The sequence below is a fragment of the Mesoplodon mirus genome, assembly GCF_964341445.2.
Source record: "Mesoplodon mirus genome assembly, chromosome: 11".
In the NCBI taxonomy this organism is placed as follows: domain Eukaryota; kingdom Metazoa; phylum Chordata; class Mammalia; order Artiodactyla; family Ziphiidae; genus Mesoplodon; species Mesoplodon mirus.
The window spans coordinates 90,543,645-90,567,287 of record NC_138987.1 but is presented as its reverse complement, the minus strand read 5'-3'; the positions used below and the strand labels follow the sequence as shown (position 1 = coordinate 90,567,287).

Below are 23,643 nucleotides of genomic sequence, written 5' to 3'. Positions count from 1 at the left end.
TCCAATCCAAGAACATGGTATATCTCTCCATCTATTTGTATCATCTTTAATTTCTTTCATCAGTGTCTTATAATTTTCTGCATACAGGTCTTTTTTCTCCTTAGGTAGGTTTATTCCTAGATATTTTATTCCTTTTGTTGCAATGGTAAATGTGAGTTTTTTCTTGATTTCACTTTCAGATTTTTCATCATTAGTGTATAGGAATGCCAGAGATTTCTGTGCATTAATTTTGTATCCTGCTACTTTACCAAATTCATTGATTAGCTCTAGTAGTTTTCTGGAGCATCTTTAGGATTCTCTATGTATAGTATCATATCATGTGCAAACAGTGACAACTTTACTTCTTTTCTGAGTTGCGTTCCATTTATTTCATTTTCTTCTCTGATTGCTGTGGCTAAGACTTCCAAAACTATGTTGAATAAGAATGGTGAGAGTGGGCAACCTTGTCTTTTTCCTGATCTTAGTGGAAATGGTTTCAGTTTTTCACCATTGAGGATGATGTTGGCTGTGGGTTTGTCATATATGGCCTTTATTATCTTGAGGAAAGTTCCCTCTATGCCTACTTTCTGCAGGGTTTTTATTATAAATGGGTGTTGAATTTTGTCGAAGGCTTTCTCTGCATCTATTGAGATGATCATATGGTTTTTCTCCTTCAATTTGTTAATATGGTGTATCACGATGATTGATTTGCATATATTGAAGAATCCTTGCATTCCTGGAATTAACCACACTTGATCATGGTGTATGATCCTTTTAATGTAATGCTGGATTCTGTTTGCTAGTATTTTGTTGAGGATTTTTGCATCTATGTTCATCAGTGAAATTGACCTGTAGTTTTCTTTCTTTGTGACATCCTTGTCTGGTTTTGGTATCAGGGTGATGGTGGCCTCATAGAATGAGTTTGGGAGTGTTCCTCCCTCTGCTATATTTTGGAAGAATTTGAGAAGGATAGGTGTTAGCTCTTCTCTAAATGTTTGATAGAATTCGCCTGTGAAGCCATCTGGTCCTGGCTTTTGTTTGTTGGAAGATTTTTATTCGCAGTTTCAATTTCAGTGCTTGTGATTGGTCTGTTCATATTTTCTATTTCTTCCTGATTCAGTCTTGGCAGGTTGTGCATTTCTAAGAATTTGTCCATTTCTTCCAGGTTGTCCATTTTATTGGTATAGAGTTGCTTGTAGTAATCTCTCATGATCTTTTGTATTTCTTCAGTGTCAGTTGTTACCTCTCCTTTTTCATTTCTAATTCTGTTGATTTGAGTCTTCTCCCTTTTTTTCTTGATGAGTCTGGCTAATGGTTTCTCAATTTTGTTTATCTTCTCAAAGAACCAGCTTTTAGTTTTATTGATCTTTGCTATTGTTTCCTTCATTTCTTTTTCATTTATTTCTGATCTGATCTTTATGATTTCTTTCCTTCTGCTAACTTTGGGGTTTTTTTGTTCTTCTTTCTCTAATTGCTTTAGGTCCAAGGTTAGCTTGTTTATTTGAGATGTTTCCTGTTTCTTAAGGTAGGATTGTATTGCTATAATCCTACCTCTTAGAACTGCTTTTGCTGCGTTCCATAGGTTTTGGGTCATCATGTCTCCATTGTCATTTGTTTCTAGGTATTTTTTTATTTCCTCTTTGATTTCTTCAGTGATCGCTTCGTTACTAAGTAGTGTATTGTTTAGCCTCCATGTGTTTGTATTTTTTACAGATCTTTTCCTGTAATTGATATCTAATCTCATAGCACTGTGGTCGGAAAAGATACTTGATACAATTTCAATTTCCTTAAATTTACCAAGGCTTGATTTGTGACCCAAGATATGATCTATCCTGGAGAATGTTCCATGAGCACTTGAGAAAAATGTGTATTCTGTTGTTTTTGGATGGAATGTCCTATAAATATCAATTAAGTCCATCTTGTTTAATGTATCATTTAAAGCTTGTGTTTCCTTATTTATTTTCATTTTGGATGATCTGTCCATTGGTGAGGGTGGGGTGTTAAAGTCCTGTACTATCAATGTGTTAGTGTCGATTTCCCCTTTTATGGCTGTTAGCATTTGCCTTATGTATTGAGGTGCTCCTATGTTTGGTGCATAAATATTTACAATTGTTATATCTCCTTCTTGGATCAATCCCTTGATCATTATGTAGTGTCCTTCTTTGTCTCTTCTAATAGTCTTTATTTTAAAGTTTATTTTGTCTGATATGAGAATTGCTACTCCAGCTTTCTTTTGGTTTCCATTTGTATGGAATATCTTTTTCCATCCCCTCACTTTCTTTCTGTATGTGTCCCTAGGTCTGAAGTGTGTCTCTTGTAGACAGCATACACATGGATCTTGTTTTTGTATCCATTCAGCCAGTCTGTTTCTTTTGGTGGGAGCATTTAGTCCATTTACATTTAAGGTAATTATCGATATGTATGTTCCTATTCCCATTTTCTTAATTGTTTTGGGTTTCTTATTGTAGGTCTTTTCCTTCTCTTGTGTTTCTTGCCTAGAGAAGTTTTTTTAGCATTTATTGTAAAGCTGGTTTGGTGGTGCTGAACTCTCTCAGCTTTTGCTTGTCTGTAAAGCTTTTAATTTCTCCATCAAATCTGAATGAGATCCTTGCTGGGTAGAGTAATCTTGGTTGTAGGTTTTTCTCCTTCATCACTTTAAATATGTCCTGCCAGTCCCTTCTGGCTTGCAGAGTTTCTGCTGAAAGATCAGCTGTTATACTTATGGGGATTCCCTTGTGTGTTATTTGTTGTTTTTCCCTTGCAGCTTTTAATATGTTTTCTTTGTATTTAATTTTTGACAGTTTGATTAATATGTGTCTTGGCATGTTTCTCCTTGGATTTATCCTGTATGGGACTCTCTGTGCTTCCTGGACTTGACTAACTATTTCCTTTCCCATATTAGGGAAGTTTTCAACTATAATCTCTTCAAATATTTTCTCAGTCCCTTTCTTTTACTCTTCTTCTTCTGGGACCCCTATAATTGGAATGTTGGTGCATTTAATGTTGTCCGAGAGGTCTCTGAGACTGTCCTCAATTCTTTTCATTCTTTTTTCTTTATTCTGCTCTGCTGTAGTTATTTCCATTCTTTTATCTTCCAGGTCACTTATTCGTTCTTCTGCCTCACTTATTCTGCTATTGATCCCTTCTTGAGAATTTTAAATTTCAATTATTGTGTTGTTCATCACTGTTTGTTTGCTCTTTAGTTCTTCTAGGTCCTTGTGAAATGGTTCCTGTATTTTCTCCATTCTATTTCCAAGATTTTGGATCATCTTTACTATCATTATTCTGAATTATTTTTCAGGTAGACTGCCTATTTCCTCTTCATTTGTTAGGTATGGTGGGGTTTTGCCTTGCTTTTTCATCTGCTGTGTGCTTCTCTATCTTCTCATTTTGCTTAACTTACTGTGTTTGGGGTCTCCTTTTCGCAGGCTGCAGGTTCGTAGTTTCCATTGTTTTTGGTGTCTGTCCCCAGTGGCTAAGGTTGGTTCAGTGCGTTATGTAGGCTTCCTGGTGGAGGGGACTGGTGCCTGTGTTCTGGTGGGTGAGGCTGGATCTTGTCTTTCTGGTGGGCAGGTCCACGTCTGGTGGTGTGTTTTGGGGTGTCTCTGGCCTTATAATGATTTTAGGCAGCCTCTGTGCTAATGGATGGGGTTGTGTTCCTGTCTTGCTAGTTGTTTGACATAGGGTGTCTAGCACTGTAGCTTGCTGGTCGTTGAGTGGAGCTGGGTTTTGGCGCTGAGATGGAGATCTCTGGGAGGTTTTTGCTGTTTGACATTACATGGAGCTGGGGGTCTCTTGTGGACCAGTGTCCTGAACTTGGCTCTCCCACCTCAGTGGCACAGCCCTGACGCCTGGCTGGAGCACCAAGAGCCTGTCATCCACACGGCTCAGAATAAAAGGGAGAAAAAAAAGAGAGAAAGAAGAAGATAAAATAAAATAAAGTAAAATCAAATAAAGTTATTAAAAATAATTATAAGAAAAAAATTTTTAAGTAATAATAATAATAATAAAAGTATAGATAGAACCCTAGGACAAATTATAAAAGCAAAGCTATACAGACAAAATCACACACAGAAGCATACACATACACACTCACAAAAAGAGAAAAAGGAAAAAATATATATATCGTTGCTCCCAAAATCCACTGCCTCAATTTGGGATGATTCGTTGTCTGTTCAGGTATTCCACCGATGCAGGTACATTAAGTTGATTGTGGAGATTTAATCCGCTCCTTCTGAGGCTGCTGGGAGAGATTTCCCTTTCTCTTCTTTGTTCGCACAGCTCCCAGGGTTTAGCTTTGGATTTGGCCCTGCCTCTGCATGTAGGTTGCCTGAGGGCGTCTGTTCTTCGCTCAGACAGGACGGGGTTAAAGGAGCAGCTGATTCAGGGGCTCTGGCTCACTCAGGCCGGGGGGAGGGAGGGGTACGGATGCGGGGTGATCCTGTGGTGGCAGAGGTCGGCGTGACGTTGCACCAGCCCGAGGTGTTCTCCCCGGGAAGTTGTCCTTGGATCCCGGGACCCTGGCAGTGGCGGGCTGCACAGGCTCCTGGGAGGGGCAGCGTGGATAGTGAGCTGTGCTCGCACACAGGCTTCTTGGTGGTGGCAGCAGCAGCCTTAGCGTCTCATGCCCATCTCTGGGGACCGTGCTGTTAGCCGTGGCACGTGCCCTTCTCTGGAGCTCCTTTAAGCGGCGCTATGAATCCCCTCTCCTCGCGCACCAGGAAACAAAGAGGCAAGAAAAAGTCTCTTGTCTCTTCGGCAGCTCCAGACTTTTTCCCGGACTCCCTCCCGGCCAGCTGTGGCGCACTAACCCCTTCAGGCTGTGTTCATGCCGCCAACCCTAGTCCTCTCCCTGCACTCCGACCAAAGCCCGAGCCTCACCTCCCAGCACCCCCGCCCCAGCGGGTGAGCAGATGAGCCTCTCGGGCTGGTGAGTGCCGGTTGGCACCGATCCTCTGTGCGGGAATCTCTCCGCTTTGCCCTCCGCACCCCTGTGGCTGTGCTCTCCTCCGTGGCTCTGAAGCTTCCCCCTCCGCCACCCCCTTTCCACCCCTGTGGAGACCTTTCCTCCTTCACAGCTCCCTCCCACTGGTGCGTGTCCTGTCCCTATTCTTTTGTCTCTGTTTTTCCTTTTTTTCTTTTGCCCCACCCAGCTACGTGGGGAGTTTCTTGACTTTTGGGAGGTCTGACGTCTTCTGCCAGCGTTCAGTAGGTGTTCTATAGGAGCAGTTCCACGTGTAGATGTATTTCTGATTTATTTGTGAGTAGGAAGGTGATCTCCGCGTCTTACTCTTCCGCCATCTTGAAGCTCCTCCACCGTGGAGGTTTTAAAATACAGCTGCAAATTCTTTAACACTTCAACACTGTCACATTATTGGGATTCCAATAATGTTACCTGCATAGGAAATACTTAAATCCTTGATATTCACTGGCTACCACTTTCAGGGATTAAAGCAGAGCTATTTTCCAAAATCATGTTCTAATGTAACTTTTAGGTCACTACATCAGTTATCTAATGCCCCATGACAAACCTTACTAAACCATAGTGACGACAGTCATTTAGTTTGCTCACATATCTGCACACTGGAAAGGGCTCAGCCAGGTGGTTCATCTCTTCTCCATGTGGTGTCAGCTGGGCTGGCATGACACGAGGCTGGAGGGTCCAGTTTCAATGTGGTTCAGTCAAAAGTTGGTGCTGGCTGTCAGCTAGGAGCTCACCTGTGGCCAGGGGCCTCCGTTCCTCTTCACATGGGTCCCTTCATGGTTTTCTTGGGCCCCTTCATAGCACAGTTGTTGCTCCAATAGTGAGAATCCCAAGGAGACAGGTGGAGATGGAAGGCATGTTTATGACCTTACTTTGCTTGAAACAGTCACAATGGCTTTCCCAGGTTCACAGGGAAGAGACTTACACATTTTGGGTAGTGGCAAGGGTCTTGAAGAGCATGTGGATAAGAGATACTATTGTAATTGTCTTTAAAAAATCACAGTCTGCTACAGTGACAAAAGTGCCAAGTGACTATACGTAAGATAATTCTGGATCATTCACATAATCCAAATGCCAACCCATATGCCTCTCCAATTCTGATTAGTGCAACTATTTTCTATCTCTCCTCAAATGTTTGAAGGTAGTAGGAATCATACAATCCAGCTATTTCACTTCTGGGTATTTATCCAAAGAATAAGAAAACACTAATTCAAAAGGATATATGCACTCCAGGGCCTTCCCTGGTGGTGCAGTGGTTAAGAATCCGCCTGTCAGTGCAGGGGAGATGGGTTCGAGCCCTGGCCTGCCATGGAGCAACTAATCCCATCCCCACAACTACTGAAGCCCAAGTGCCCTAGAGCCACGTGCTGCAACTACTGAGCCTGTGTGCTGCAACTACTGAAGCCTATGTGCCTAGAGCCCGTGCTCTGCAACAAGAGAAGCCACCACAATGAGAAGCCCATGCACCACAATGAAGAGTAGCCCCCGCTCACCACAATCAGAGAAAGCCCTCAGGCAACAACAAAGACACAATGAAACCCCCCCCAAAAAAAGATATATGCACTCCAATGTTCATAGTCGCATAATTTACAATTGCCAACATATGGAAATAGTTAACCGAGGTCTCCATCTTTGGATGAATGGGTAAAGAAGATGTGGTATATGTACACAATGGAATACTACTCAGCCATAATAAAGAATGAAATCTTGCCATTTGCAACAACATGGATGGACACTGAAGGTATTATGGTAAGTGAAATAAGTCAGAAGGTGAAAGACAAAAACTGTATGATTTCACTCATATGTGGAATTTAAAAAAACAAAAACAGAAATGAATGAACAAACAAAATAATACTCATAAACCCAGAGAACAGATTGGTGATTACCAGAGAGGAAGGGGATTGAGAGGTAGGCAAAATGGCTAAAGGGGGGTCAAGTATATGGTGATGAATAGTACCTAGACTTTTGGTGATGATCAGTGTGTAATGAACACCAACGTCAAATCATGGTATTGTATGCCTGAAACTTACATAATGGTATATACCAGTTTTACCTCAACCTAAAAAAGAGAGATAGTAGGAAATTGCTTTTATGTATTAAAATATCAAATCATTATACATTATATCATATATTATAATAATAATGTATTATTTTATATAATATATGATATACATTAATATGCATTATATTAAATATTATATGTGTATTACATATAACATATAATTATCACAATTTATAAGGTAACAGTGCATAACATGCATATAATTTCATGTATTACCATATCACATTAGATCCCATAGCAGTATCTAGGTTGAATGCTGATTGATTGTCAAATCTATATTCTGTCAATGTATCATCTTTTTTTCCCAGCTTTTGAAGAGGGAAGAAAAACAAGCAAACAAAAATAATCCCCCAACATGTCTTCAAAGAATGTTTCACAAAAGTGAGACAGTCAAATTGACAATCTTATTCAGTTTATATCCTCTCTGCTGAGATGGCCAATTTTTAGAAATAGGCATCAATTTCCTAGAATACAAACTGTGCTCCTCAATTTATTATGCTAGAACATAAGTTGTAAAGGGCTGGGAAAAATCACAGCCAGCACCTAGGTAAACTTAAATCAGAGATGCTCAAAATTAATACTCAATGCCTTCTGTTCAAATTTCATAGTCTTATCTTTAACTCAGCGTCACTACCTAGAATATAGCAGAATGTAACTTTTAAGATCATCCATCATCTATCACAGGCAGAAAATAACAAATAAATCAACGTGTGACAATTTTACATCTCCAGGGTCACAAAAATATTATTGTTTCATAAAAGACAAAAGAAAAGAAATAGATAATATAATATGTGCCAGAGTAATTTTATTTCCTTCCAAATACAAACTATATAAACTACCATCTTGTTTTCCCAAGAAAGCATAACGCAAGTCTAAAGACCACACATTAGGTTTCCAGTAAGAGTCCCATTTCTATCCACTGGCATCCTACTCAGGTTATGGATCTTTTGCTGGCTTTGTGGGTTTACAGAATTGCTGTTTGTAGCTTGATGGTCTGCAGAAAGAATTTAAAAAGGGATTAACTTCCCTTTTTGTTTACACATAAGCATTTACTTTAAACATCAATTTCAGGTGAAATAAATAAAATTAAACTCTGTTTAGAAAACGGTAAACCAAGACATTTGTGATGCACTTTATCCTAATAACTTGTGCATTCTTCAGTTTGGGGAGCTATCAACTCTGCCTCATTGCTTGAAATGTTTTTATTATGTTCATGTATCTTGGGAATGATACTATGACTCAGAATTATGTGGTAAGAATTGTTTAGATGATATACAACACCAAAAGAATAAGTTAAAGAGAGAAAACACAGCTAACCAACTGATTATCTTATTTAGGTGCATAGTATCTGTATAAGAATGAGCTATACACTTAGACGAACTGGGTTCAAACCCCATTTCATGTATTTATTGTGAAATGAGGCTGATTAATAGTATCTACCTTTTAGGGTTAGCGAGATTAAGTGGGAGAATTCCTGTAAATCCCATTAGCATAGGGGCTGACACATAGCCAGGGCTTGATGACTATGAGCTATATTGTTATTGCCAAGCTCAGCTGTCACCTCATCTGTGAAGCTCATCTCCCAAATCCTCCAAATACTTTAATGAGAACTATCCCTTTCTTTCTGTACTACTTTGGCATTTTGTTTACATCTCTCGTATAGCACTTCTACTGTGAATTATGGCTATTAACATATACTATACCGGTCTTCTGCATTAGATATTAGGCTCCAGATGGCAAGGAGCATGTCTTCTTCATCTTCATATTTTAATCTCAGTACCCCTTTCCCAAGACCTAATACCAGGTTTATGCACACTGGACTTTAAATGACCGTATATTAAGTTAACATGACATGTTCCTTGGCACCCTTCGGGTCTCATATCAAATGTCATCTCTCTGTTGACTGATTCCAAGAAGCCTCCCCAGCCCTACCCACCCCCTAACCAAAGTAACTCTACTACATCATGCTGTTTATTTCTTTCACAGTCCTTATCATTTGGGGAAATAATGTAATTAACATATATACTTGTTTGTTGCTTGTCTCTCCTGACAGAATGTAAGCACCATGATAGTGGAGCTCTTGTTCACACTGAGTCCTTAGCCCCAGGACAGTCAAGAGTCAATTTAAGTACTCGGAAAGTACTTCTTAAATGAATCATACCTCTTCTGAGGGCCCAGGTATGACAGTGGCAGTAGAAGTGATGTGTCCCAGTGCCCCTCGTTTAAAGAGCTAGTAAAGTTGCTGATGGCTTTTGAATATTTAAAAAGGTGATATTCAGGAACAACTGTGATAAGGCACCAGTCCCCACCTCACTCCCTTTGTCTTTGCCATCCCCAGACCCCTCTGCTCACAGAGAGGCCCCACCTGCAGGCTTAAGCCCCAATGAATTCCCAAACCAATAATGGCCTGAGGAAGGAAAGCCTCAAACAGCTGTTGGAGCCATGACTGAAAGAGTTAATGAGGCCCCAGTCATTCCTGCACGGTTTAGATGAGGTTTGCCTACACGCGAGGGTCTGCCAGACAGTACTCCCCAGACAAGCACTGTCTCTTCGTATAGGTAATGCAAAACTCTGGTTCACTAGAGTCTGGAACATTGCACCATTTGAATGATGCAACCAAAGTTTTGAATTACTTTTATTAAATGTAGTAGATGAACATGGTCTTCCACTTGGCTCATTCCCAAATTTGTATCGGGGTCTGGTGAATGACCTGGGGACTTGAGAACAAATCCAAAAGATCTGGTAGGATCTTCCGTAGAAATAGTGGTGGAGCCTGATCGTCATTACAGAACAAGGCCTTTTTGTTCTTTTTCTGATTGAAGAATACAGGAGTCTTAACCAATTATACAGAGTGTTTCATATATTATGGCTTGGAAAGAAAATAAACCCTTTTTGGCAGAATCTGTGACCTTGGTTTTTTTGTTTTGTTTTGTTTTTTATTTTTGGCTGCATCAGGTCTTCGTTGTGGGGTTCGGGATCTTTTTTGTTGTTGTTGCGGCACACAAGCTCTTTGTTGCAGTGCTCAGCCTTCTCTCTAGCTATGCGTGTGGGTTTTCTCTCTCTAGTTGTGGTGCTGGGCTCCAGGGTGCTGGGCTCTGTGGTCTGCGACAGGCGGGCTCTCTCGTTGAGGCATGTGGGCTCAGTAGTTGAAGCGCACAGGCTTAGTTGCCCCGTGGCATGTGGGATCCTCGTTTTCCAACCAGCGATCAAACCCACATATCCTGCATTGGAAGGCGGATTCTTTACCACTGGACCACCAGGGAAGTCCCTGTGACCTTGGTTTTAAAGAAATTACATGAGCTATGCCATAGTATAAAATTATCAACTCAGCTTCTCATTAACTAAAAAATGATATTACTTGGACCAGAAATCTTGACTCTGGAGATTCCAGGTTGGTGACCATGTGGAGGTACTAGGATAGTGACACTCCCAGAGAGGACAGAGAAGCGCCACATTCCTTCCCACACACCTTGCCCTGTGCATCTCTTTTGCCAGTTGTTCCTGAGTTATATCCTTTTATAATGAACCAGAAGTAATCTAAAACATAAGACACACAGACAGAACATCACATGGGGACAGAGGCAAGGACTGGAGTGATGCATTTACAGGCAAGGAACACTGAGGATTGCTGGGAACACCAGAAGCTAAGGAAATAAAACAGATTCTTCCCTAGAACTTTGAGAGAGAGCACAGCCCTGCCAACACCTTGATTTTGGATGTCTGGCCTCCAGAATTGTGAGAGAATAAATTTCTGTTATTCTAAGCTACCCAGTTTGTGGTACTTCGTTTTGGCAGCCCAGAGAAACTAATACGGGCTCCTCTACAAGCTGCCATGCCCATCTATGGATTAACCAAATAGTAACAAAATTTTCCTCTGAGCAAAGCATTCACTACATAGGGAAAGAAGCACAAAAATTGTTTGCTTCTCAGAGGGTTTATTATAGTGTCTAGGTTGTTGCTTACTGGAGAAGGATTGAATACATTTTCAGTTGTGATGGATTCCTGTAATAAGATTAAAGAAGAGCACATGTTCTCTTCTGTGAAAATTGTAGAAATAGGCATGAAAAGAGGAGACCTCAATGTTCATTATATAATGCTGGGTATTAATGAGAAGAGAATTGGTTTATTTGCTTTCCAGAGATAATTTGATGAGTCAGGATTTTAAATTATATTGTCTTTTCAGACAAAATTTAGATCCCCATGTGCTCAATTGTATTCCATTGGAATTGCAAAGTTTTGCTGTAGGAAGGAGGACTTAGCAGGACAAATGAGTGATAAAACCATAAGAAATTAGGTTTTAGAAAAATGAAAACTAACTTCTGGGAAGTTGCTGGAATAACACTGGTCAAAGCATAATGCAAGTTGTATTTTACACAACAGAATAGGGGCATTTCATACATGTTAATATATCTCTTTTTTATTTTTGGCCACACTGCATGGCTTGCAGGCATCCTGACTAGGGATGGAACCTGTGCCCCCTGAAATGGAAGCATGGAGTCCTAACTACTGGAGCACCAGGGAATTCCCAATGTGTCTTTATTAAAAAACAAAACTTGACTCTCTCTCACAGCCTCCATCCAATCCATCAGCATATTTTGGCTATGTGTCCTTCAAAGCATATCTAGACTCTGACCATCTCTTCTCACCCTCACTGCTCCCACTCTAGTACAAGTTTCCATCCTTTTTCCTGGGGGTTATTGCACTATGCTCCTAATTTGTGTCCCTGTGTTACCCCAGATCTTCTCACTCTTTCATTCAAAACTCTCCAGTGGGCTACTCAATTCATTCTAAGTGATGGCCAAAGTCCTTACAATGCTCACAAAGACCTACATGGCCTCCCCCTGTGCCCCTGCCAGCAACCCGCTACCTCCCTTATGGTAACCTGCTACCGTCTCCACCTTGATCACTCCACTCAAGCCTCGGTGGCCTCCTTGCCCCTCCCGTCCCCTGAAATGCTCTTCATGCAGGTAGCCACAGGGCTACTCCTTAATTTCCCTCGGGACTTTGCTAAAATGTGACTTAATCAATGACCCTCCCTCTATCCCACTGTTTTTCTCCATATCTCTCATCACCACGTGCCCCATCATACATGTTATTTGATTAGTCTGCCTCTCTGTACCCGCAAGGTTCTGCATCTGCAGATTCAACCAACCTTGGACGGAAAACATTTGAAAAACAAAATTCCGGGAAAGTTCCAAAAGCAAAACTTAAATTTGCGTCACACCAGCAACTATTTACACAGCGTTTACACTGGATTTACAACTATTTATATAGCACAAAAATACCGTGCTATTTTATAAAAGGGACTTGAGCATCTGCCGATTTTCGTATCTGTGGTGGGTCTGTGAACCCATCCCCTGCTGACACCAAGGGACCCCTGTATTTACCTACTCTCTGTCTGCCCCCGCTGAAACGTAAGTGCAGTGAAAGCAGAATGTTTGTATGTCTTGTTCACTGCTCTACCCCTAATCTTTAAGACAACCCCTGGACCACAGCAGCACTAAACAGATATTTTTTGATACATTTCACTCTACATTTTTCTGACTCCTTCATTAGACTCTAAGTAAAGACTGTGTGTCTCTGTGCTCCACATATGTTCTTTGAATGAATTATTATAAAACGTTTTGAAAGAAATTTATAGCTCCATTTATTTTGAAATTCACTTTACACTTACAGCAAATAGAAACTAATAGGCACAGATGGTGTTACTTTTAGGTTTATTTGTTTGAATAAAAGAGGAAAATAATTGAAAGCAACCAATGTTAATTTTGAATATTGATTTCTAATCTTCTTATTTTAAAATTCAAATTATGCTCTGAAATGTCCTAAAGAATTGAAGCAGACATTTTCAATTCCATGGACATTGAATCCATATTTCTTAGGTTGATGCAAAACTGAGGCTCCCTGTTCTCTTATTTTAATGTTCTCTTTTATTCCCCATTTCTATACACAGGGGATGAAGGGAAACATTCATCCTCGCAGAATGGCATGGCACGCAGAAGTGATGAGGGTTGCACTCTAAGAGGATTAAGCACACAAAGAAGATAATTAACTTGCTGAGGCCCTACAGAAAATTGTGGAATAGTAAGAACAGCATTCAGAGTTTCTGTTATCCTAAGAAAGATCGATTCAAATAGCTACAGTGCATGCCTCAGAGTTCATTTGTAAGCCCCAAGTGTTAATATAAATGAGAAGAAGAATATTTAACCTTAAACGTAAGGCAGAGAAAATAAAATGTTAATAATTTAAAAGTGGCTTGCTTTTAAATATAGGCTGACATCTAGTTTAAAACCAAAACAGACTATATTTTTGTTACTCTCTTTAAAATCATTCACAATAGCAATAGAACTCCACGTAATAAAATTTCACTAGGGAAAAATGATGAGAATGCAGAGATACTAGACTTACTTCTCTAAATGCAAACCCTTATAGGTGGTTTAAATAACCTCTTATAGGGTACTTTCCCTGGATGGGGAAATTATGAGCAATTTTAATTTTCCTTCTTTGAGCTTTTAGAGTCTTTCAAAAATTTTATAAAGAACGTATAGTTTTTAATCAGAAAAAATTATGACAATTATAATGTGCTTAGATATCTTTTCTAATACATACAATGATCAGCCCTCAAATTTAGACATTAGAAATGTACCTCACGTGTTCGAAAGCAAAACGCCCAGTTGATTGGGCAGAAAAACAGCTCCAAGGCTACTGAATTTGACTCATTCCCTGAGTGCTGTTTATTGGAAATTGAAAATGTAGTGCCAGGCAGATAAGTCATCATCTAAGAAAAGTGAGTCAGAGAGTGGAACCATTTTTGACAGGCAATTGGACTTTGGAAAGAAAGGGCTAGAGAAAGAGAAACTAACTGGAAAGAATCGGAGATTTCTTTGATGCCTGTAATACCCTACATGCAAACATCAGTGAGAAATGGGCAACAGTTAATGTTTTAGATTTTGCCTAATGATCTATTATCCCCTAAAATCTTGGGAATATTCATTAATACTCTTGAATACATTATTTCAGACAAGATTTAAAATCATTCTGACACAGATATGTACCTTCAGGACATTCCCCACAGGAATATCTTTTCTCCTTCCACTCTCTGGCTTTGGGAAGTTTGGTTCAATTTGACCCAGCTCTTAGGTCTCTGCCAATGCAGAGTTGCTATACGCAGAAGGTTGGTGGCGGTCTCTTAGTCTTGATAATACCAGCTAGACTAAGTAATTCCTCTGGGTATCATCTGCAAGCCTAAAGGTGTAAATCAAGGAAAAAAGCAAAAGGAATTCAAGGGTGAAGGGAATTTCTGCCACCTTTTAAGTAGTGAGATGGGGCTAACTGGAGCAGAATTGGTTGGGACAATACAAATAAATATAAGGTGTCTATAAGGAAATTGATGTAAATTTTAGATAATTAAAACCCACAATTTTCTTAGTGTGTAATCAAATATCTTATAAATACAAGCAATATATTATAATGTGTCAGTTTAAAAATAAAAATATTTATGTAAACCATGCACAATCCCTTCAAAGTTTCTTCAGCATTATAAATGGGGCAATACATGGGAAGAGTGTGCCATCTAGTGGATAAAGGAAAAATACATTTTTGTGTAGGAAGTGGGGGGCAGGGTTAAAACTCTTTAAGCAAAGGTTAGCATTCCTCATTATACTATTTTATTAATCAAACACTTGTTTCTTAATTCAGAATCAAGTAGATTCAGATATTTTGATATATACAGTGCTTTAAAACACATAAATGATTTTGCCAATACATTCTATTACTTTTTTTCTGTTTAAAAGTGTAACACATGCCATTGTAGAAAATTTCTAAACTACAGAAAGGTACAGAGAAGAAAGTAAAATCTATAACCCTGCTGCCTAGAGACAACACAGTTAACATTTTAATGAATTTCTTTCAACTCATTTTCTACGTATTCACAAATGTTCATACAACTGACATCTCAGAAAGTAATGTTTGAAGGGCGCTTTAAAACATTAAAGTTACACTATGTGTTTTTAACCATGTGATTAAAACTTGCTATTGTTCGGGGAAGTTCCTTTCCTGGAGGGAATAAACCATGCATTGCATGGATAAATGAGAGAATATCTTATGTTTAGGAAATCGCAAGTGGCTCAATACTGTTGGAAAGTGAAGTTAGAAGTTTAACTTCAGTGAGAAGAATGAACAGGAGTTGGAGAGGTATGTGGAAACTGGGCCAAGAAGAACCATGGGTATGCCAGTTGGGTATGTTGTCTGTTGATAGGGATAACTATTGAGGAATTTGGGGTAATGGACTGATGTTATTGGGTTTGGAGAGCACACAATAATAAAAACAAGTAATTTGATACTAATATAGAGAGCAGACTGAAATAATGGTTCTCCAAGCTTGCTGCACTTTATTTTTTATTTATTTATTTATTTTATTTATTTATTTTTGGCTGTGTTGGGTCTTCATTGCTGTGCGTGGGCTTCTCATTGCAGTGGCTTCTCTTGTTGTGGAGCATGGACTCTAGGCTCGCGCGCTCAGTAGTTGTGGCTCACGGGCTATAGAGCACAGGCTCAGTAGTTGTGGCCCATGGGCTTAGTTGCTCCGCAGCATGTGGGATCTTCCAGGACCAGGGCTCGAACCCGTGTCCCCTGCATTGGCAGGCGGATTCTTAACCACTGCGCCACCAGGGAAGCCCTGGCTGCACTTTAGAACTACCTAGGGAGCTTTAAAAATACTGATCCCCAACTCCAGTCCAAACCAATTAAATCAAGATCCTTGGGAATGAAATCTTTTAAATAGTTTCCCAGATGGTATTATTATACAGCTTGGGGTGAGAATCACTAGACTAAAAAGAGATGAAACCAGAGACAGAAAATACCACTAAGAAAGGAGTTGCATTAGGCCATGTGAAAAATTAGGTGTGCTTAAACTAGGTTAGTGACAGTACAGGCTTGGAGAAGTTGCGTAAGCGGTAGAATTGATGCGAGTTGATAATTAATTGAACACAAAGTATGAAAAACAAAAGAATCAAAGATTATTCTCTAATGGTATCTTGGTAGATGGTGTCAGTAGGAAATACAGCTGATTGGGTATGCGTGGGGGAATCAGAAAGTGTGTTAAGAAGCAGCTACAGGGACTTCCCTGGTGGTGCAGTGGTTGAGAATCCGCCTGCCAATGCAGGGGACACAGGTTCAAGCCCTGGTCCAGGAAGATCTCACATGCCGTGGAGCAACTAAGCTCTTGCACTACAACTACTGAGCCTGTGCTCTAGAGCCCATGAGCCACAACTACTGAGCCCGCATGCTGCAACTACTGAAGCCCACGTGCCTAGAGCCTGTGTTCTGCAACAAGAGAATTCACCATGGTAAGAAGCCTGCATAACTCAACAAAGAGTAGCCCCCAGCTCGCCACAACTAGAGAAAGTCCATGCGCGGCAACGAAGACCCAACACAGCCCAAAATAAATAAATAAAATTAATAAATTTATTTAAAAAAATAAAAGCAGCTACAATTTTCCTTTAGGTTCATCACAGATGATACAAACACACTTAGATATATTTTCTGTTTGCCTGTTGGGCCAGATAATGTCTCTCAGCTCCACCCCACCCTCTAATTGTCTCCTTTGGTGACCTTGGGACCCAGACTACGAATCACATCTTTCCTCCACCAGGCTCTTCCAGCAGGGGCATGAGAGGAAAACTGCAACACTGGTGAAGAAGAGGGATTTGCTCTTCCCCGTTTGCCTTTTTGGTGGCTTCCTGTCTGATAGGGGTTCTACTGAAAATCGCTTAGGCCACACGTTTTTCACCCCTGTAGACGTCATGCCTTATCTGTAGCCACCACTGACTCCAATTTGCAATTTTTTCAGCACTTGTAGAACCAGCCTCATCCCTACCCCACCCCCGCACAGAAACCAGCGGCCAACAATCCGGTGTCTCCTCCTCAGAGGTCTGGGTTTCAGCACCCCAGGGACCCCTCTATAAATTTCTAAGTTTTTCTTTCTGTTCCCTTTGCTCCTTCAGACCTAGGGATGGTACACGCTTCCAGAAGTTGCTATTTCCACGATTCCTTAGAGTTCTCTTTTTACTCATTTAGTTGTTATCACCTTTCTATCTATATGACTATTCCTTATATTAAGTTCTTTCTACTCAAATAACTTGTGTAGTTTCTATCTCTTGTGTAGTTTCTATCTCCTGACTTGACCCTAGAGGAGTTGGGTGAAAAAGTGCACCTTCAGCCCTAATTTGGCCTGACCCTCTTTCTAAGGGCCACCACTCTATATTCTAGACTAAATAAACACTGTGCTACAATGGCCGTTTCAGCAGCTCTTTTTAGAGAAGAGTTAAATAAGCATTTCCCAGCAGTACAAAGTATAAAAACCTAGAAGCTGTGGCTTTACCTAATTCTTTCTCTTGTGCCACACAAGGGAGAGAGGAAGAGGGAAAGCCTCAGGGCTTCAGATTGTTGTCCTTTGTTTCTGAACTCTATCTCCCCAAACTCTAACCCTCTTCCTGCAGACCTTGCTCAAGCCTCCACCATCAAGGGTCTCCACCCATTTTCTCAGGGAAATTCAACTTCTCGCCACTTGAGAAAGGAGCCACGTTCTTGTGTGTGGTTAACTACACAGGCTTTGTTCACAAGGTGACGGGGTTTTCCTGGGCCTGAGGTTTCCCAGAGGGACAGAGGAGCTCGCCTGTGGCCCTGCGGGCTCTGGCTTTGTGGGGTAAAGGTGATGAGTGCTCTGATTCCAGATTGGTCGCTTCGTCAGTGGGCACTCCTACCAATTTCCACTTGATTTATAAAAGAACAAAGGCAACTCACTTCCATGAGTTTTCTTCCCAAGACAACACAATCTAGCATTATATGAGGAAGGTATAATCTTCATATTGATGTGACTTTTTTTTTTTTTTTCGGTACGCAGGCCTCTCACTGTTGTGGCCTCTTCCGTTGCGGAGCACAGGCTCCGGACGCGCAGGCTCAGCGGCCATGGCTCATGGGCCCAGCCGCTCCGCAGCACGTGGGATCCTCCCGGACCGGGGCACGAACCCGTGTCCCCCGCACCGGCAGGCGGACTCTCAACCACTGCACCACCAGGGAAGCCCTGATGTGACTTTGACTCTACTTTTTTGGGAAAAAGTAACCTTTGAATTCCTAGATAGGGATCTTCTGGCTTTTTCCTGAGCATGTCCATGTTACTAGAACCATTGCTTTAGTTTGGAATTACTCTGTATGAATCACTTAGGGAAAATGCCAGCTTCAAATGGATTCTTTCTGACAATGTAATATTTCCTCTCAGAAAAGTGTAAGTGATGGTGGAGGAAGGGGATCTTTTTTATTCCATCAAACTGTCTCTAACTCTATCTCTATCTCTATCTCCATCACTTTCTACCTCTGTCTCCATCCACGAAACCACCACAGAGGGTGGGATAGGGAGGGTGGGAGGTATCGAGAGGGAGGGGGTATGGGGATATATGTATACATATAGCTGATTCACTTTATTGTACAACAGAAACTAATGCAACATTGTAAAGCAATTATACTCCAATAAAGATGTTATTAAAAAAAAACCCACCACAGCTGATCTTTGGTCCAAAACACTAAGGTAGAAGCAATATCAAAATTATCCATATTAACTGCCTCCCTTCTCTTCACTTGGAATATAATTTGAGATTTCACACCCTACAAGCAGTGGATTTCATTCTAAAATCATAAACTAAAAAGCTGCACAGTAAAAGAAATAACAAAATGAATGGGAGAAAATATTTGCAAACCATATATATGATAAGGGGTTAATACCAAAATATATGAAGAATGCATACACCTCAATAGCAAAAACTCAACCAATCTAATTTTAAAATGTGCAGAGGAACTGAATAGACATTTTTCCAACAAAGACATACAATGCCCCACAGGTACATGAAAAGGTACTCAACATCACTAATCATCAAGGAAATGCAAATCAAAACCACAAGGAGATATCACTTTATACCTGTTAGAATGGCTACTATCAAAAAGAAGAGATAACAAGTGTTGGTGAAGGTGTGGAGAAAGGGGAACCAACGTGCACTGTTGTTGGGAATGTAAATTGGTGCAGTTACTATGGAAAACAGTTCAGAGGTTCCTCAAAAAATTAAAAATAGAACTACCATATCATCCAGCAGTCCCACTTCTGAGTATATATCCAAAGGAAATGAAATCAGTATTTCAAAGAGATATCTGTCCTCCCATGTTTATTTAGCATTATTTACAAGTAGCCAACATATGGAAACAACCTAAGTGTCCACTGATGGATGCATGGATAAAGAAAATGTGCCAAATATATATATATATATATATATATACATATATATATGTATATATATATACATATATATGTATATATATATAAAATGGAAAATTGTTCAGCCATAAAAAAGAATGAAATCCTGCCATTTGTGACAACATAAGTGGACCTTGAGGGTATTATGCCAAATGAAATAAGTCAGATGGAGAAAGACACTGTATGATTTCTCTTAAATGTGGAATATAAATTTAAAAAAAAAAGCTCATAGATACTGAGAACAGATTGGTAGTTGCCAGAGACGAGGGATGGGGGCAAAAGGTACAAAATTCCACTTATAAAATAAATCAGTGTTGGGGATGTAATGTACAGCATGGTAACTATAGTTAATAATACTGTATTGCATATTTGAAAGTTGCTAAGAGAATACATCTTAAAAGTTCTCATCACAAGAAGAAATATCTGAACTTTGTATGGTGACTAATGTTCACTAGACTTATTAAGGTAATCATTGTACAATATATACAAATATCGAGTTATTATATTGTACACTTGAAACTAATATAATGTTATACGTCAATTATACCTCAATACCTTAATTTTTAAAAATTAACAGCTTAAAACACCACACATCTGTTATCCCAGTTTTTCTGTGTGTCAGGAGTCTAGCTTGTTTTAACTGGACTTCTGCCCAGCATTTTACAAGGCTGAAATCAAGGTGCTGGCCAGCTGTGTCCTCATCTGGAAGCTTAAATAGGGAGATATCCACCTCCGAGCTCCCTCAGGAGCTTTACTGAAATTATTCTTTTCCAGCTGATCCACAGTGCAGCTTTGCCATTGATTGGATTTCTATCTATATGGACTATTATTTTGTCCCTTTTTTCTTTTCTAAGCCCTGTGCCATTGCCACAGTGTTTATTATAACATCAAAATATCTGTGATATCTAGCTAGAGAAGTCTTCTTTCCTTGTTTTTCTTCTTTTGGGGTGTGTCAGGTAGTTTTGGTCTTCTTCCATTCTATGTAACTATTAACATGAGCATGTAAAGTTTTAAACAGTTGGGGCTTTGGTTTGGAATTCTATTGAATCTGTATTTCAGTTCGGGGATGTGTTAGTTTGCTAGAGCTGCCATAACAAAATACCACACACTGGGTGGCCTAAGCAACAGAAATGTATTTCTCACTGTTCTGGAGGCTAGAAGTATAAGATCAAGGTGTTGCAGGGTTGAGAATTCCCTGGTGACCCAGTGGTTAGGACTCCATGCTTCCATTGCAGGGGGCACAGGTTTGATCCCTGGTCAGGGAACTAAGATCCTTCAAGTCGTTTGGTGCGGCCAAAAAAAAAATGTTGCAGGTTTGGTTTCTTCTGAGGCCTCTCTCCTTGGCTTGCAGGTGGCCGCCTGCTCACTGTGTCCTCATGTGGTCATCCAGTGGTCTGTGTTGTCTGTGCCCTCTTCTAAGAAGGCACCAGTTATATTGGATTAGGGCCCACCCATACGATCTCATTTTGCCTTTATTGCCTCTCAAAAGGTCTTACCTCCAAAAACAGTCACATTCTGAGGTACTGGTGGTTAGTAATTGAACATATGAATCTGGTGGGGGACACCGGCCATAAGAGGAGAGCACTGACGTTTTCCCAATATTGAATCTTCAAATATATGAACACAATATAGCCATCTCTTCATTTATTTTCATATTCTTAATGCCTTTCAACAAAATTTACCATGCTCCATAGAAGCCTCGAAAATTAATTGAATATTCTCACTTTACTTCACCAGATCCTCCCTTTTTCCTCTGCACTATGGTTCATGTCCCAGAAGGCTGACATTTCTGGACTCCATCAGAGGGCTCCCTTGCCTTCTGGCCTCTGAAAAGGTTTGGCCAATGGGAAGCATGGGCAGGAGATCTGAGTAGATACACATTCCCTGCCTTCTTGTGCACCACACTGATGATGGTTGGCTGCAGCTATATTCCTCTCTGGAGCCTTGTAGCTCCTGACCATAGCCTTCCCCTGCAGCCAGAGTTCTGTTCCCTTTCAGTTGCCCATTCATATCTATGCTTAGTACTCTATTTTCTCCTTGGGTTTCCTCACCACTCCTTGTTGGTTGCTTTTGATCCTGACCACTTAGTAAATGATCCGTTCATTAAACTCTCCTCAATTCCCACCTTTAAGTGTGCCAGCTTTTTCCTGCTGGGATACATACTTTGTCAGACTTATTCTCAAGTACTTTTTATCTCTTGATGCTATTTTATATGGCATATTTTTAAATTACATTTTATGTTTGTTGCTAGTGTATAGAAATGCAATTGCTTTCACTGCACTTTTTAAAAAAAATCGACAACCTTGCTAAACTCTCATTAATTCCAATAATTTATACTAGATCTTTTAAAAGGATCTAAATATAAAAATATGTATAGATTTTTCTTTATATGTAATTTCCATAAATAATCTTTAAATAATCACAGATTTGTAATTTTCTTTGCAACGTTTATGCCTTATTGGGTTACCTAAACATCTAGTTCAATGCTGTATTGGAGTGATAGTGGTAATCATTCTTATTTTGTACCTGACCTAATAGAGAGTGATTAAGTGTTTCATCATTATGTGTGCTGCTTCTTTAGATATTCTATCAGGTTAAGGAGGGCCCTTCTAGTTCTGGTATCTAAGTTTTTATCATGAATGAATGCATATTAAATTCGGTCTAAAATTTTTTATACAATACAATGAAATACATATTGATATCATTTTTCTTTTTTAGTCTTTTAATGTGGTTAATCATATTAATTGCAGTAATCTGTCTTCTAATGTTAAACTGACTTTGAACCCCACACAATTGATCATGATAATAATACTCTTAGAACTCAGAATCCAAATGAGTAGGAACTATACATTCTTTAGAGACAACGAAGTTTTCAGTTGTAAACTTACCTACACACAAGCAACAAATGGACATATATTAATATTTTACTGACTAGTTCTAACTTGAGTTGTGTCTTTATTTACCTCCATCAGTAATGCATCTATTTATTTAATAATCATTTGTTGAGCATTCACTAAATGTCATTCACTTTTCTGGTAATAAGAGTACAAAGATGACAAAGACATAACCTTTCCCATTAAGGAGCTCATAATTTAAATGTGAATGGAGTATGTGTGTGGGCTGGACCACAGGGTGAGGTTGGCACAGAGAGAACAAAAGATAATGGAAAACATATACAGTAAGTACTCTACTATAGATGAATGAACAAAATGCTAAGGAAATAAAATGGGGAAGTACTTCAAGTCTTCATTCAAGTAACTAGACTTGAATCTTGAATGCAGATACATGTTTATCACCAAAAGACGATGCAGAAGGAAACACTGAGAGACTTTTGTGTGGATAATAATGTGTTATATGCCAAGATATCATGGCCTGGGGGATAAAGCAGTGAATAGGCCACAAAAATCTCTGCTGTTTTCGATTGACTTTCTAACCAACATCAAAGGAAAGAAACAACTTGCCCAGAGAAAGGACCTTTCCCGCTCAGGACAGCTTTTGTATGAGCACTCCATCAACAGTTCTGGATGCCACACAACGCAGCGATATCCAAAGTGGGCAGCCTGCAGGAAGATAATACCAGTGTTTCTATTTATATTTAGTTTTTAGATTCTTCTATTATTTCTGTTTTTGTCTATGCACTAACATGTACGTAATTTACAAATTATTATCCATAGACTTGGAGTGCGGACTCAAGTTTTATTGATGTGGGTATTTCATCCAAAAATTTGAGGACCACTGCTCTAGAGTCCTCCGAAGTCCTCAAAACAAAAAGTAATTTGAATTTAACTGTCTTGAAAGTTACATAATACTTCTAGAACACTAGCAATGGAAGAATGTTACACAGCATTAGGGGTGGCTGTGGAAAGTACTTTTCTTAAGGACCTTGTAGACAATCCCGGAGGAGCTGCCTATATAATTGTTAACAAAGATGGAAAAAAAAGTTCTTAGTGTTCGAGGTTTGGGCCGCCGCTGGAAACAACTCTGGTTGTTCAGCTTAAATGTTCTGATACTGAGCATAGTCCAACTGGTTGGACTGCTCGGTGCGTAATCCACATGGGCCGCCAGGTTTAGGGTCTGAGCGGAGAAGGACCCGCTTTCGCCCCCCGCGAACTCCGTCCGAGAACAGCAAGGCCGCCACTGACCGCTCAAAGTTGCTCGCCGGGACTTTTTGATCCAGAGCTTAAAGCGCCGCCAGGCGCCGTGCGTAGCGGGCACAGGGCCAGCGTCACGTGCTCAACGAACGCTGATCTCGCGCCTGCGCGCTGCCGTCCTTCTGGCTCCACTAAGCCTCTTCTCCCTGGCAAACCCGCCTTCCCG

At 40.1% G+C, this 23,643-nt stretch overlaps 1 long non-coding RNA gene across 1 annotated transcript; it reads right to left on the bottom strand.

Moving 5' to 3' along the window:
- Nucleotides 1-7,824: 7,824 nt before the first annotated feature.
- On the bottom strand, nt 7,825-23,630 carry LOC309811775. Its single transcript, XR_014295255.1, has 3 exons — nt 23,469-23,630; nt 10,384-10,562; nt 7,825-8,019 (listed from the first exon to the last, which is right to left on the bottom strand). It is a non-coding gene; the product is annotated as an uncharacterized lncRNA (long non-coding RNA).
- Between the last annotated feature and the right edge of the window lie 13 nt (nt 23,631-23,643).